We start from the raw sequence: 15,797 nt of genomic DNA on the forward strand, positions 1-15,797 counted from the left end.
CAAAACAAAAAGAAAGATTAGAAACATAAGTATCATACAATTCACTAATTCCACTTCTGAGTATTTACCTAAATAAAATAAAAACACTAATTCAAAAAGACATATGCATCTCTATGTTTACCGCAGCATTATTTACCACAGCCAAATAGGGAGGTAACCCAAGAGTCCACGGATAGATGAATGTATAAAAGGGTGTGTGTTTGTGTGCAATGGAATATTGCTCAGCCAAAAAAAAAAAAAAAGAAAAATGACTCTTTCCATTTGTGACATGAATGAACCTAGTGAGTATAATGCTAACTAAAGTAAGTCAGACTGGGAAAGACAAATGCCATATGATTTTGCTTACATGTGGATCCTAAAAAATAAATGAACAAAAAGCAGAAACAGACCCATAAAACAGACACATAGAAAACTGGTGGTTGCCAGAGGGGAAGTGGGTGGGGGATGGGTAAAACAGGTAAGATTAATAGTAAAAGGGATTAAAAGTACACTTTTTTTAAGATTTTATTATTTTGAGGAGAGAGAGAAAGCGAGGGAATGAAAAGCACAAGAGCAGAGAGAGGGAGAAGCAGATTCCTCACTGAGTAGGGAGCAAGACTTAGGACTCAATTCCAGGACTCTGGGATCATGATCGGAGCTGAAGGAAGACGCTTAACTGACTGAGCCACTCAGGCACCCCCAAAAGTACACCTATTTTGATAAGCACTGAGAAATACATAAAATTGCTGAGTTATACTGTACACCTGAAATTTATAATAACGCTTTATGTTCATGATACCACAGTAAAAAGTAAAAATCAACAAAATTATCAGGAAAAAAAAGAGGATCATTTTACAAACATAAAGGGTTTCACTCATTAAGAAAATACATAAATCCTCAACACCTTCAAAATACATGAAGCAATAATAACATAACAACAACAAAAAAAGGGAAAACCCACAATTGTATTTGGAGATTTCAACAAACCTCTGTCAATGGACAGAACCAGTAAACAGAAAATCAGGAAGAATACAATAACCCTTGGGACACCTGGGTGGCTCAGTCGTTGAGCATCTGCCTTTGGCTCAGGTTGTGATCTTGGGGTCCTGGAATCAAGTCCCACATTGCGCTCCCCGCGAGGAGCCTACCTCACCCTCTGTTTATGTCTCTGCCTTTCTGTCTGTGTCTCTCATGAATACATAAAATCTTAAAAAATAATGTAAAGGTTTTTAAAATCTTTAAAAAAAGATTTTAATTATTTATTCATAGAGGCACGGAGAGAGAGGCAGAGAGACATAGGCAGAGGGCGAAGCAGGCTCCATGCAAGAAGTCCAATGCAGAACTCGATCCGGGGGACACAGGATTGCAACCTGAGCCAAAGGCAGATGCTCAACCGCTGAAACACCCAGGCGTCCCAATAAATAAAACCTTTAAAAAACAAAAAACCTGTGGACATTTTAAATAAAACAGACATATTCCGAAACATATTAAGGCAAATTAGCTAGAAACCACGGGACCCAAGGAATAACATGCTAGTGACATTATCAAGAGTTTTTTTTTTTTTTTTTTTTTTTTTTTTGCCTACTATATCCCACTCTTGGAATGGAATAAGTCAGCAATGCAGAAGCACCAAAAAGCACAGAACCCCCCACCCTCCCCAAAAAGCTCAAGCAAAAGGCTTCCTCCTGTCTCTTTCTCTCTCTGTCTCTCTAGACAAACAGCCAGGAAGGGATCATATTAGTAAGGAAAGAAAACTTTTTTTTTTTTTTTTTTTTTTTTTATTTAAGATTTTTTATTTATTTATGAGAATGCACAGAGAGGAGAGAGAGAGAGGCAGAGACGCAGGCAGAGGGAGAAGCAGGCTCCATGCACCGGGAGCCCGATGTGGGATTCGATCCCGGGTCTCCAGGATCGCGCCCTGGGCCAAAGGCAGGCGCCAAACCGCTGCGCCACCCAGGGATCCCAGGAAAGAAAACTTTTAGATAGTACTCTACCCAGCTTAACATCACAGAAAAACTAATCCTACCCACTCTTACAATTGGTCAAGTAGGGAACTTAACAACCACCCTTGTGAGACTGAGTCCTCCCAAGACTACCACTGGGGTAGTATAAGAGCAGGTCAGGTAGGGAACCAGAATTTTCAGCCTCACTAGATGGTAAACAGCATGTCCCTCAATGGTGACAAGGGAAGGATGGACTTCTACTTTCATCTGGCAGTAACAAGGAAACAAAACCTATCCCGTGGAGTGGTGTCAGAAGGTACAGCAAGGAGTTAGGAGTTTCACCAATACACAGTGGTAAATGAGGCCACATTCACTGTGGAAATCAAGTAGAGAGTCATAATTTGCCAATACTGTTCAGCATTAACAAGCAGCCTCCCTCAAGTGTCAACAAAGGCCCAATGGGGAGCATGAACTTCATCTCATACCTGGCATAAGGAGATGACACTCACAACTCCTCTTGTCAGGCAAGTTAGAGAAACCTAGCTAAAACAGGTTTATGTAAGATGCAAAGTCCCATAGCATAACACAAAAAAATATTTTTTTTTAAAGATTTTATTTATTTGACATAGCACAAGCAGGGGGAGGAGCAGCAGGCAGGGGGAGAAGGAGGAGCAGGCTCCCTGCAGAAAGCCCAATGAAGGGCTCGATCCCAAGATACTGGTCATGACCTGAGCCAAGGGCAGACATTTAACCAAGTCACCTAGGTACTCCAAAAAATGTTCATGTTTCAATCAAACATCATGTGTCGTAACAAGACCAAAAGACCTCAAACTGAATGAAAAAAATAATCAATAGGTGCCAACACTAAGATATTTATAATTTTAACATCTGACCAACGTTAGAATTATCTGATGAAGATTTTATGGCAGTCATAATAAAAATGACTCTGAGGGGCACCTAACTGGCTCCGTCAGTAGATTATGCTACTCTGCATCGCAGGGTTGTAAATTCAAGCCCTATGTTAAAAATTTTTTTAAAAAGGATTCCATGATGGGGCCCTTGGGTGGCTCGATGGTTGAGTATCTGCCTTGGGGTTCAGGGCATGACCCTGGGGTCCTAGGACTGAGTTTGAGTTCGGCAACAGGCTCCCCGCAAGGAGCCTGCTTCTACCTCTGCCTAAGTCTCTGCCTCTCTCTGTGTGTCTCTCATGAATAAATAAATAAAATCTTTAGGGGGAAAATAAAGGATTCCATGAGCACAGGAATATAAAAAGCCTTAGCAGAAACTGAAAATATAAAGAAAAAATGGAAATTTTTAGAACTGAAAAGTACGATATTCAAGATAAAGAGCTCAATGCATGACCTCAACAGCAGAATTAAGGAAAAAGAGTAAAAGAATTCATGAACTAGAAGATGTAACCATGAAAATTACTCAATGTAAGCACCAGACAGTGAAGAAAAAACAGACTCTCAGAGATCTTTGGGAATATAACAAATAATCTTAACATTTATGTCATCAGAGTCTCAGGAAGAAGAGGAGAAATAAAGTGGAACTGAAAAAGTACTCAAATAAATAACAGCTAGAAAAACTACCATTTTGGTAAGCCATAAAACCACAGAATAAAGCAGCTGAGCAAATGTCCCAAGGGATAATTCTAAGGCATCTACCTCTAAACACAACCTAATTCAACTTCTGAAGTCTAAACACAGGAAACATCTTGAAAGTAACAAAAAGAAAAACATTTTATTTATAGAAGAAAAATAATTTGGGAACAAATTTCTTTTTTTTTTTAAGATTTTTTATTTATTCATAGAGACAGAGAGAGAGAGACAGAGACACAGGCAGAGGGAGAAGCAGGCATCATACAGAGAGCCTGATGTGGGACTCGATCCAGGGTCCCTAGGATCACGCTGCAGGCGGCGCTGCAGGCGGCACTAAACCACTGCGCCACTGGGGCTGCCCTGGGAACAAATTTCTTATCAGAAACCACACAGGCCAGAAGAAAGTGACACAATAATAAAGAGGAAGCTGCAAGGAAAATGAAAAAATATAATAAACTGAATGAAAATGAAAATAAAACATAATAAAATTTGTGGGATCCAGCTAAACCAGTAATAAGAGGAAGATCTTTAACAATGCACAAAGTGGAAGAGTCCCAAATCAATAATCTAAGCTTCACCTCGGGAAACTAAAAAAAGAACAAAATAAACTCAAAGCAAGCAGAAAGCAGATAAAAATAAATATAAGAGCAGAAATCAAAGAAATTTAAAATAGAAAAAATAAAGTCAACAAAGCAAGGAGCTGTTTCTTTCAAAAGATCAATAAAATTGATAAACCTCTAGCAACACTGACAAAGAAAAGGAGAGAAGACAAATCACCACTATCAAAAATGAAAGAGGGGATATCAGTACAGATCCCGCAGACATCAAAAGAGTAATAAGGGAATGCGATGAACAACTCCACACATAACTGACAGCTTATATGAGATGAATCCCTTCCTTGAAAAATATAACTTACTCCAATTCACCCATTACAAAACTGGTCATAGCCCTTAACTATTTTTAATTTTTTTAATTTTTTTTGAATTTTATTTATTTTTTTATTGGAGTTCAATTTGCCAACATACAGCAGAACACCCAGTGCTCATCCCACCAAGTGTCCCCCTCAGTGCCCGTCACCCAGTCACCCCAACACCCGCCCACCTCCCTTTCCACTACCCCCTTGTTCGTTTCCCAGTTAGGTGTCTCTCATGTTTTGTCCCCCTCACTGATATTTTCACTCATTTTCTCTCCTTTCCCCTTTATTCCCTTTTACTTTATTCCCCAAATGAACGAGACCATATAATGTTTGTCCTTCACCGATTGACTTATTTCACTCAGCATAATACCCTCCAGTTCCATCCACATGGAAGCAAATGGTGGATATTTGTCATTTCTATGGCTGAGTAATATTCCATTGTATACATAAACCATATCTTCTTTATTCATTCATCTTTTGATGGACACCGAGGCTCCTAAATTTTTTATTAAAGTTACTTAATATTTTTTAGTAATCTCTACACTCAAAATGGAACTTGAACTCACAACTCCAAGATCAACAGTCATATGCTCTTCCAAATGACCCACCCAGCCAATGCTAGCCCTGTAACTATTTTCAAATTTCAATTTGTACTTTAAAAACTACCAAGAAGGGGGATGCTTGGGTTGGCTTAGCGGTTGAGCGTCTGCCTTCAGCCCAGGGCCTGATCTTGGAGACCCAGGATCAAGTCCCACGTCAGGCTCCCTGCATGGAACCTGCTTCTCCCTCTGCCTGTGTCTCTGCCTCTGTGTGTGTGTGTGTGTGTGTGTGTGTGTGTGTGTGTCTCTCATGAATACATAAAATCTTTAAAAAAATAAAAATAAAATATATATTTAAAAACCAACACAAAGAAACTAGATAACCAAAATAATTTTGTGAAAGAATAAAGTAGAATCATCCATGTGACTGAAAAATCATCATGTACTATAATTAAGACACCTGGTACTGCCAGCCAGAGACACAAATGCAAAGATCAACGTAACAGAACAGAAAACCCAGAAATATACCCAAAGATGCCCAGCTGATTTTGGACAAAGGTGCGAGAGCAATTCAAAGGAAGACAGACGTTTCAAAAAAAAAAAAAAGAAGAAGACAGACTTTTCAACAAATGGTTGGCATTGGAGCGTTTGGAAATCCACAGGCAAAGAGACAAGGTAAAAAAATTAAAAAAAAAAGTCTTACCCTTTATATAAAAATTAACTCAAAATGAATCAGAGATTTAAAAGTAAAACATAAAACTATAATATTTTTAAAAGAGGGGCATCTGGCTGGCTAAGTCAGTAGAACATGAAACTCTTAATCTCACAATCAAGTTCAAGCCCCATATTGGGCATAGAGCTCACTTAAAAACTAAATAAATAACAAGAAAACACAGGAAAAAAATCTTTGGGATTTAAGATTGGGTACAGGGTTATTAAGTTTGACAACAAAAGTATGATCCATAAAAGAATAAATTTATAAATTGTACTTCATCAAAAATAAAAACTTTGCTCCAATTTGGGATAAAATAAGAGCAAATCATGTACTTGGCAAAGAGCACATAGAATATATACAGAACTGTCAAATCTACAATAAAAAAATAAGCAAATGATGAAAAAATATTTGAATGAGAACGACATTAACAAAGAAACCACTGGTGTGCCAGAAGAAACCAGAGGAGAGAAAGACAGTGTGAGAGCAGCAGGATGTACAAGGCATCCTTCTCCACAGCAGGCCTTAAGGAGAAAAAAAAGTCTATGTTCACCTTGCTCCTATTATGCTTTGAATGTTGCCAACAAAGTTGCGATCATCTAAACTGAGTCTAGGGGCACCTGGGTGGCTCAGTTGGTTGAGCATCTACCTTCAGCTTAGGTCATGATCTCAGAGTCCTGGGATCAAGCCCCACATGGGGGGGGGGGGGGGGATGTCATCGCTGCTCAGTGAGGAGTCAGTCAGCTTCTCCCCCTGCTCATGTTCTCTCTCCTTTTCTCTCAAATAAGATTTAAAAAAAAAAAAAAAAAAAAAAAAACCTACAAAAAAAAAAAAAAAGGAATCCAGCTAGCTAATTCTAAATATAAATATTTTCAGGATCAGTTGGCTGGTTCAGTCAATGGAGCATGTAACTCTTGATCACTGGGTCATGAGTTTGAGCCTCATGCTGGGTGTAGAGATTTTTTTTAATTAATTAAATTTCACAATAATTGGAAAATAGGCAAAAGTCACAAATAAACATTTGCTCAAAAGATAAGACATATGACCTAAAAAGGATATATAAACAGCAAATACATAAAAAGATAAAAGATGGTCAACATCATTAGCCATTAGGCAAATGCAAATTAAAATCACAATAGGGGTGCCTGGGTGGCTCAGTCAGTTAAGCATCTCCCTTTGGCTCAGGTCACAATCCCAAGGTCCTGGGATCAAGCCCCACATTACATTCCCCATCCAGCAGAGAATTTGCTTCTCCCACTCCCTCTGCTGATTTCCCCAGGTTGTGCATGCATGCTCACTCACTCTCTGTCAAAATAATTTTTTTTGAAGATTTATTTATTTATTCAGAGAGAGAGAGAGAGAGGCAGAGACACAGGCAGAGGGAGGAGCAGGCTCCACGCAGGGAGCCCGACGCGAGACTCGATCCCGGGTCTCCAGGATCACACCCCGGGGCCGCAGGTGTCGCTAAACCACTGTGCCACCGGGGCTGCCCAAAATAATTGTTTTTTTTTTTTAAATCACAATATGGTATCACTATATGCCTACCAAAACTACTAAATAAAAAGAATGACCAAAAAAAAAAAAAAAAGTGAAAATGCCACATGCTAGCAAAGATGCCAAAAAACTGGCTTGCTCAGACTTCTAATGGAAATGGTACAGTCACTCCGGAAAACACTTTAGGAATTTTTTTCTTTATTTAAGATTTTATTTACCCACCATTTGCTTCAACGTGGATGAAACTGGAGGGTATTATGCTGAGTGAAGTAAGTCAATCGGAGAAGGACAAACATTATATGTTCTCATTCATTTGGGGAATATAAATAATAGTGAAAGGGAATAGAAGGGAAGGAAGAAGAAATGTGTGGGAAAGGGAGACAGAACATAAAGACTCCTAACTCTGGGAAACGAACTAGGGGTGGTGAAAGGGGAGGAGGGCGGGGGGTGGGGTAGAATGGGTGACGGGCACTGAGGGGGGGCACTTGACGGGATGAGCACTGGGTGTTACTCTGTATGTTGGTAAATTGAACACCAATAAATAAATTTATTATTAAAAATAAACAAATAAATAAATAAAGGGCAGCAAAACAGAAAAAAAAAAGATTTTATTTATTTGACAGAAAGAGAGAGTACACAAGCAGGAGGAGAGGCAGAGGGAGAAGTAGGCTCCCCACTGAGCTGAGAGCCCAAAGCAGGGCTCAAACCCAAGGGCCTGAGATCATGACCTGAGCCAAAGGCAGACACTTAACCGACTGAGCTGCGAGGCACCTCGGCAATTTCTTCTAAGAAACTACACATGCAGCCCTCATACAACTCAGCAATTGTACAAATGGACATTCATCCCAGAGAAATGGAGACCTATGTTCACACAGAAATCTACACAAGAGTAGTTTAATCAGCTTTATTCATGATAGCCCCAAACCAGAAATACCTGAAGTATCTTGCATCAGATGAATAATTAAACAAACTGTGGTATACCCGTAACATAAAACACTAAGAAAAAGCAACGGAGCTACTGATACATTCAACAAACTGGATGAATCTCCAAAGAATCATGTTACATGAGGGAAAAAAACCCAATCTCAAAAAGTTACATGTTCTTTACTTCCATTTATATAGCATCCCTGAAATGGCAAAATTACAGAACTGGTTGATACATCAGTGCTTGCCAGAAACTAAGCCTGGAAGGAATTAGTAATGAAGTAGGTATAGCTATAAAAAAGGTACTATGAAAAAAAAAAAGGCACCATGAGTGATCCTTCTGATGGAATTATTCTGTTAACCATATCAAATTCAATAACCTGATGCTGATATTATCCTGTAATTCTTAAAAATACCAACATTGGGGAAACTGAGTAGATGGTATACGAACTCTCTTTGTATTATTTTTTACACCTGCATGTGACTCTATATTTGACTCAAAATAAATCTAAAAAAAAAAAAAATTAAGCCTTTTATTTACTCATGAGAGACAGAGAGAGAGAGAGGCAGAAGGAGAAGTAGGCTCCATACAGGGAGCAGGACTTGATCCTGGGACTCGAGAATCACGATCCAAACCAAAGGCAGACGCCCAATCACTGAGCCACCCAGGCGTCCCAAAAGTTTAAAAAAAACAAAAAAAACAAAAAACACAACTATAAATGAACAATCTTAATAGGAAATTAAAACAATTGCATTTATCAGGGGGCCTAGGTGGCTCAGTCAGTCAAGCATCCAACTCTTGATCTCAGCTCAGGTCTTATCTCAGGGTTGTGAGTTTAAGCCCCATACTAGGGTTCACACTGGGTACGGAGTCTTCTAAAAAATAAATAAATAACTGCATGTATAACAGCATCAAAAAAAGAAATTTTAGGAATACACTTATCCAGGGGCACTAGGCTGGCTCACTGTTGAGCGTCTGCCTGTGATTCTAGGGTCCTGGGGTCGAGTCCTGCATCCAGCTCCTCACGGGGAGCCTGCTTCTCCCTCTGCTTATGTCTCTGCCTCTCTCTCTGTGTCTCTCATGAATAAATAAATATAATCTTTAAAACAAAAACAAGGAATACACTTATCCAAAGAAGCAAAGAACTTGTACACTGAAAACTACAAAATGTGGCTGAAACAAAATTGGCAAAAAAGGTAGCATCACTACAGGTAGAAAGAAATCAAAACCACAAGGAGATACCACTTCACACCAATAGCATGGCTATAATTTCGAAGAGAAAAGAAACCAAAAATAAGAGTTGGAGAAGATGTGGAGAAACTGGAACCCTCATGTATTGCTGATAGGAATATAAAATAGTGCAGCCACTGTGAAAAATATTTTGGCACTTCCTCAAAAAGTGGAACACATGGGCAGCCCGGGTGGCTCTGCAGTTAAGCACTGCCTTCAGCCCAGGGCCTGATCCTGGAGACCCAGGATTGACAGAAGCTCCCTGCTTCTCCCTCTGCCTGTGTCTCTGCCTCTCTCTCTCTCTCTCTGTCTCTCATGAATAGATAAATAAAATCTTAAAAAAAAAAAAAAAAAAAGACTGACATACTAAGCACTGATTAAGCACTGACAGAAGAAACCAATCTATAGTACAAAAGTAAAATGAAACAACCATTTCTGAAAATGAACTGACCTTCCTAACAACCTCACACCTGCACTTCTAAGTATATACCCGAAGCAGTGTTTCTCAAACTTTTCTGACCATGAACCACTTTAAGAAATATGTTTTATTAAAAAGATATATATATGTTTTATATTGCAAGCCTGTATATATACACAGGATACTGAAAATGCACTATGAATGTTTTTCTGCTCTATTTTTTTAAGTTAGTTGCTCCCTACTAATCTGATCTCATGACCCTTTTGGGAGCACATCCAGCAGTTTGAAGAGTAGTAACCTAGATAAATTCCTGCACATGTACAAAAATATTCATGAAGATGTTCATAATGCAAAACACTGACAAAAATCTGTATGTCTGTCAACAGCAGCATGGATAGTATGTAATTCATATCCTAAAATATTATACAACAATGAAACTGAATCAACTATAGGTACATGCACCAAATAGATAAATTTCAAAAGCATACTGTGAATAAAAAAAAATTCATTTAAGTATTATTTCATTTACTTAAAACACAAAACTCTCACAACTAATATGTTGTATAGAAATAAAACTGAAGAGGAGCGCCTGGATGGTTCACTCAATTAAGAGTTTGCCATCCGAGCAGCCCCAGTGGCCCAGCGGTTTAGTGCTGCCTTCAGCCCGGGGTGTGATCCTGGAGACAGGGGATCAAGCTCCCTGTCAGGCTCCCTGTACGGAGCCTGCTTCTTCCTCTGCCTCTCGATCTCTCTCTCTCTCTCTCTGTCATGAATAAATAAATAAAATCTTAAAAAAAAAAAAGAGTTTGCCTTCCTCAGGTCATGACCTCAGAGTCCTGGGATCAAGCCCACCAGGCTCCCTGCTCAGTGGGGAGTCTGCTTCTGCCTATGCCTCTCTCCACCACTCATGCTCTCTCTCTCTCTTTCAAATAAATAAAAAATAAAATCTTTTTAAAAAAAAAAGAAAACTGAAGAACAATTAATACAAAACTCAGAGGACTCAGGAAAGTGTTTCCTTCAGGAAAAGTGGAAACGTGATGAGGGAGAGGCATACAGAGGTCAAAGGTATGGGCAGTGCTCTGCTTATTAAGCTTTGTTAATAACTACATGTATATTCATTTTATTACTTAGTTTTAAATGTCCATCTACTGGCTACACTCTTTTCATTGAACCTTATGCCTTACAACTAAAAAGAAGTTAAAATCAGAAAAATTAGGGTAGCCCTGGTGGCGCAGCGGTTTAGCGCCGCCTGCAGCCCAGGATGTGATCCTGGAGACCCGGGATTGAGTCCCACGTCGGGCTCCGTGCATGGAGCCTGCTTCTCCCTCTGCCTGTGTCTCTGCCACTCTCTCTCTCTCTCTGAATAAATAAAAAATCTTTTTAAAAAAAATCAGAAAAATTAAAAATAAAAATAAAAATATGTTAAAAATCCTACACACACACACGCACAAGTAAATTAAAATCCATAAGATTGGGTGCATGGGTGGCTCAGTCAGTTAAGCATCTGACTTCATTTCGGCTCCAGTCATGATCTCAGGGTCGTAAGTTGGGTGCCACACTCACCATGGAATCTGCCTGAGATTCTCTTCATATCCCTCTGCCCCTCTGCCCCCTATTCAAAGGTACATGCTCTCTCTCTCAAATAAAATAAATAAATAAATAAAATATTTAAACAAATATAATACATAAGGTTAGTCCAAAAAAATGAAAAGTGTTTGTTTGGTTAAGAGTGAAACCTTGGGCAGCCCGGGTGGCTCAGCGGTTTAGCACCGCCTTCAGCCCAGGGCCTGATCCTGGAGACCCAGGATCCAGTCCCACATTGGGCTCCCTGCATGGAGCCTGCTTCTCCCTCTGCCTGTGTCTCTGCCTCTCTCTCTCTCTCTCTCTCTCTCTCACATGAATAAATAAATAAAATCTTAAAAAAAAAAAAAAGTGAAATCTTAGTTCTCCTAAGGCTGATAATACATGGCTATTTGTTCGAACGACAAAAGAAACATACTTCGACATATGTTATCCATGTATCAAAGATAACCAGAGGATGGAGTGTGTTTAAGAGAGAAAACTCGGGCAGCCCGGGTGGCTCAGCGGTTTAGCACCGCCTTCAGCCCAGGGTGTGATCCTGGAGACCAGGGATCGTGTCCCACATCTGGCTCCCTGCATGGAGCCTGCTTCTCCCTCTGCCTGTGTCTCTGCCTCTCTCTCTCTCTCTCTCTCTCATGAATAAATAAATAAAATCTTTAAAAAAAAAAAAAAAGAAAACTCAACACTTTCTAAAAATATCAGTCACCAAAAGCAGTCAAACATCCATAAAATTAATGTTGCCAAAAAAGTGAAGATAAAAAATTCTGGGCGCACCTGGGTGGCTCAGTTAAGCATGTGAATCTTGATTTCAGCTCAGGTCATGATCTCAGGGTTGTGAGATCGAGCTCCACTCTGGCGGTGGAACCTGTTTAAGAGTGAGTCTCTCTCTCTCTCCCTGTCCTTCTGCCCCTCCCCATCTCCCTCTCTAAAAACAAACAGACAAACAAAACCTTCTGGAACATCTAAAAAAAAAACTTTCATAAACAGAGAAATAGCTCATAGAAATATCTTTTTTTTTAAAGATTCATTTATTCATTTGACACACACACACACAGAGACATAGGCAGAGGGAGAAGTATGCTCTCTGCAGGTGCCTGATGCAGGACTCGATCCCAGAACCCTGGGATCATGACCTGAGCCAAAGGCAGATGCTCAACCACTGAACCACCCAGGCACCCTTAAATATATTTCCTAACTTTAATGACAAAGGGACTAAAGTAGTAACAACAGGTTAAAATATACACATATAATGGCAGAAACTAAAAAACCTCAAAAAAAAAAAAATCCAACCATGAAAGACTAACGCCCTTATAACTAATAATATACAGCTGACCCTTGAACAACATGGAGGTTATGGGTGTCAACTCTTGCATCAAAACTCGACACTCAGGATCCCTGGGTGGTGCAGCAGTTTAGCGCCTGCCTTTGGCCCAGGGCGCAATCCTGGAGACCCCGGATCGAATCCCACGTCGGGCTCCCAGTGCATGGAGCCTGCTTCTCCCTCTGCCTGTGTCTCTGCCTCTCTCTCTCTCTGTGTGACTATCATAAATAATTAATTAATTAATTAATTAATTAAAAAAAAAAAACTCGACACTCAAACCTGTAAGTCCCCAAGAACTTAACTAGTAATGGCCTACTGTTGATCAGAAGCCTTACCATAATAGTCAACATATATTTTATATGTCTTAAATACTGTATTCTCAAAATAAAATAAGTTAGTAAAAAAGAATGATTGTTTTTCTTTTTCTTTTTTTTTTTTTCACGAGAAACAGAGAGAGAGGCAGAGACATAGGCGGAGGAAGAAGCAGGCTCCATGCAGGAAGCCCGATGTGGGACTCGATCCTAGGACCCCAGAATTATGCCCTGAGCCAAAGGCAGACGCTCAACCACTGAGCCACCCAGGTGTCCCAGAAAAAAGAAGTATTAAGAAAAGCTTAAGGAGGGGTGTCTAGGTGGCTCAGTCAGTTTGGCTCCACTCTGGACATGGAGCCTACTTTAAAAGGAAAAAGGAAGTAAGGAAAGTGTAAGGGAAATAAAATACATTTACAGTACTGTACTGTATTTATTTTATAAGTCTGAATATTAATGGACCCAGACGACTCAAACCCACTGTTCATGGGTAAGCTCTACTTCCTAATCTCACCACATTGATGTTATTTCATTTTTCTCCAATCCTAAAATAACATCAAGATGAAGATATTCAGATACACATATGTATTAACACTTCTGGTTACCTGCTTGAAGTAGAATTTATAGTGTAGCGTAACATCATCTCTGGAGTGCCCAGGGTTCAAAACCTGGTGTACCCACTGAACAAATTACTAACCTGCTGTAGGACCCAAGTTGCCTCGTTATTGAAAAACAATACATATAGGGGCACCAGGCTGGCTCAGTTGGTTAAATGACTGCCTTCAGCTCGGGTCATGATCCCCGGGGTCCTGGGTTCCAGCCTCACATCAGGCTTCCTGCTCAGTAGGGAGTCTGCTTCACTCTCTCCCTCTATGTACACTCTCTCTCTCAAATAAATAAATCTTAAAAAATAAAAAAATAAAAATCCCACATACAAATAATACCAATTTCATTGTCCTGTTCAGAAGGTAAAACATATTCCTTCATATAAAGTACCTTAGAGGGATGCCTGTGTGGCTCAGCGGTTGGGCTCCTGCCTTCGGCTCAGGTCATGATACTGGAATCCAGGAGTGAGTCCTGCATTGGGCTCCCTGTGAGGAGCCTGCTTCTCCCTCTGCCTATGTCTCTGCCTCTGTGTGTGTGTGTGTGTGTGTGTATCTCTCATGAATAAATAAATAAATCTTTAAAAAAAAGAAAAAAAAGCACCTGAGAGTATTGGACACATAAGCAGAACTCCATGCTATTCTGCAGAGGAAGAAACTGCAGCTTAGAAGATAAACCTGCCCAGTCACAGATCTACTCCATCTAACTTCAAGCCTGTGATCTTGACCTTACTACTATACTGCCTGATGTCTATGAGCAAAATTATGGATTTTTTTTCTCTACTTATCTTCTTTTCCCCAATTATCCAAAAATAAGCCTGCCTGCACTTAGTATACAAAAATAAGAGCCAATTTTCTTAAGATGGAAAATAACAGTTTGCACTTGGGACTTAGAGAACAGAAAAGCACTGATGACATCTGAGAGTAGTAACACACAGAAAGTCATCTTTTGGAGTTATTTGTCTGCTCCTAGCTATGTAGGAGATAGAGTAGAGAAAGTGGTAATAAGAGAGGTGGCGACCATACAGAGAAAAAACAGCTTACATCTTGTTAGGGCAACTACAATCCCTACTTGGCTCTAGAACAATACTAGAATTTTCTTTCTTTCTTTTACTTAGGTAATCTCTACACCCAACGTGGGGCTCGAACTCATGACCCTGAAATCAAGAGTTGCATGCTCTTTCAACTGAGCCAGCCAGATGCCCAATACCATAATTTTCTAACCCTACTCCATAACTGCAGATGTAGACTTTTTAAAGTAAATTCTGCACCAATGTGGGGCTCAAGCTCACAATCCTGAGATCAAGAATTGCATGCTCTGCCAACCAAGCTAGTCAGGTGCCCCTAGACTTTTATTATTGCTGGGTACAAGGGGGTTGGGGACCAGTGTTTCCCCAGCCATACTCCACACATAAATTAAATGTGTCAAGGATGCCTGGCCAGCTCAGTCAATACAGCATGTAACTTGGGGTCATGAGTTCAAGCCCCATGCAAAGAGATTACTTAAAAAAAAGTGTCACTGTAAAATACAATCCTTTGGCTCCACCAACAGTTAAGAAACACTACAGAAGTTGGAAATGACAACCATATTTGTTTTGTAGGAGATAATCTTCAAACAGAAGTGGACTGTACTAAAAAGGAGAGAAGAAAAGGGAGAAGTATGCTATATGTGTAATGTGCTACATTTTACCAAAAAAAGAGGAATAAAAATAATCTATATATTTAAAGCATCACATATATAAATTAGGAAAATGAATAAAAAACAGTAACAATTGGAAGTTTAAAAGCAAACCTAGGCAAATAAGAGGTTTAGAAGGAAAACCTCACTGTTTATCTTTTGTGTTATCTATTTTTTTAATTTTATTTTTAAGTGATCTCTACACCCAGTGTGGGGCTTAAACTCACAACCCCAACATCAAGAGTCTCACATTCCACCAACTGAGCCAGCCAGGCACATCTACTGTTTATCTTTTTTTTTTTTTTTTTTAAAGATTTTATTTCTTTGAAAGAGAATCTAAGGTGGGGGGAGAGGACAGAAGGAGAAGCAGATTCCCCACTGAGCAGGAAGCCCAATGCAGGATTTGATCCAGGACCCTGATATCATGACCTAAACCAAAGTCAGATGCTTACCTGACTGAGCTATCCAGCTGCCCTGTTGTTTATTTTATTAAACTTTTGAAACATGTCAGTATGTCACCTTACCAAAAACTAAGTTGATTTAAGCTGTT

General features: G+C 39.6%; 1 protein-coding gene across 19 annotated transcripts in view; it reads right to left on the reverse strand.

The window, feature by feature from the left end:
• MLLT10 (MLLT10 histone lysine methyltransferase DOT1L cofactor) overlaps window positions 1–15,797 on the reverse strand; it is a 249,025-nt gene that overhangs the window by 209,806 nt on the left and 23,422 nt on the right. The window lies entirely within an intron of this gene.

Source organism: Canis lupus, chromosome 2 (genome assembly GCF_011100685.1).
Source record: "Canis lupus familiaris isolate Mischka breed German Shepherd chromosome 2, alternate assembly UU_Cfam_GSD_1.0, whole genome shotgun sequence".
NCBI lineage: Eukaryota > Metazoa > Chordata > Mammalia > Carnivora > Canidae > Canis > Canis lupus.